Source organism: Mandrillus leucophaeus, unplaced genomic scaffold, assembly GCF_000951045.1.
Source record: "Mandrillus leucophaeus isolate KB7577 unplaced genomic scaffold, Mleu.le_1.0 Scaffold2235, whole genome shotgun sequence".
In the NCBI taxonomy this organism is placed as follows: domain Eukaryota; kingdom Metazoa; phylum Chordata; class Mammalia; order Primates; family Cercopithecidae; genus Mandrillus; species Mandrillus leucophaeus.
Genome location: NW_012102294.1, coordinates 15,615 through 17,146, shown reverse-complemented (window position 1 = coordinate 17,146; position 1,532 = coordinate 15,615).

Below are 1,532 nucleotides of genomic sequence, written 5' to 3'. Positions count from 1 at the left end.
GACTGACTGTTGATGAGTCAACAGTTGAGGAGGAGGAGGTTTTGGGGCTGTCCATTCCAGGCTCCATGTTCACACCACGGCACCACCATTCCTAGGGTGTCTAGACATGTATAAGTGCAAAAACCATGTATATAGAGAAAATGATTTATGTATATGTCAGAGCACTTTCAAGTTTAAAAATTTCAATAAGCACTTTTTTTTTTTTTTTTTTTTTTTTTTTTTGAGAGTGCGGTGGTGCGATCTCGGTTCACTGTCACCTCCGCCTTCCAGGTTCAAGAGGTTCTCCTGCCTCAGCCTCCCGACTAACTGGGATTACAGACGAGCACTACCACGCCCAGCTAATTTTGTATTTTTAGTAGAGACAGGGTTTCCCCGGGTTGGCCAGGCTGGTCTCAAACTCCTGGCCTCAAGTGATTCCCACCTCCCACCCCCCCACGCCCCCACCTCGGCTTCCCACCGAGCCTGGCCTAATAAGCACTTTTTTTAAGTTTTAAAATTTTAATGAAATATTTCAGACTTTAGATAGGAAAGGGAATGAGATAATTTTTTGTCAGTTTTTCCAGGTTGCTGAACAAAATAATTACCAGAAAGAAATCAATATTTAGCTGTAATTTTTGATGCTACAAGACCGGTCTGGAGACAGTGTTCAGGCAGTGTCTGGAGAGTATTGTTTAGGCTCCTGCTTCCTCACCCAGTCCCCTCCAACAACACTGTTGGTCCATTATGCTTCCCACTGTCCTTAGTCCATCTCATCCATGAATAGGCCATCAGCTCCCCCAGACCAGCAGCAGTGGGCTTTCCTTTGAAATCTGGAGGGTCTGGAGGGCTGCTCAAACTTCCCTAGACTTAGTTATCTCAGAGCATTGTGATGGAAAAGAAACATCCCATGCAAGTAGACTGCACTAGGTTGTGAACTGGAAGGAAGTTTGGAAAGGAGGGATACCCAATACACATTTCGCTTTCTTGAACTCGGCGGTGGAGATAAGGATGAAATCAACGCTTGAGAAAACTAGGAAATTTTAGGGCCATGTTTGTATGTGTGTTAAGTACTTGTTAACAAATTGGTAATAGATCATAAATATGATCTAATACTAACTTTTTTTCTGATTGTCACCCATACAAAAAAAAAATTTCTCTTAATGGCTGATTATAAATAATAAACTAAAATCTACAGATTTTTATGTTTTTTAAGACTCTTTTCATCCATAAAAGGTGCCTGGTCTTTCTTTTATTGATATTAGTTTTTAAAATTGATAGACATTATGTTTTAGAGAAGTTCTGGGTTTAAAGAAAAATTGATCAGAATACATAGAATTTCCATAAACTCCATCACTCTCCCTCTCTTACAATTTCCCCTATTATTAACATCTTGCATCATTGTGGTGCATTTGCTACAATTGGTAAACCAATAATTATTAATACACCAATATTAGCACTAATGTGTGGTTCCGCTGCCATTCATAAATACATGTATATATAACTCATATATTTGTGTGTTGATAAAGGAAATGATGCACAAAAATTAGAAAATA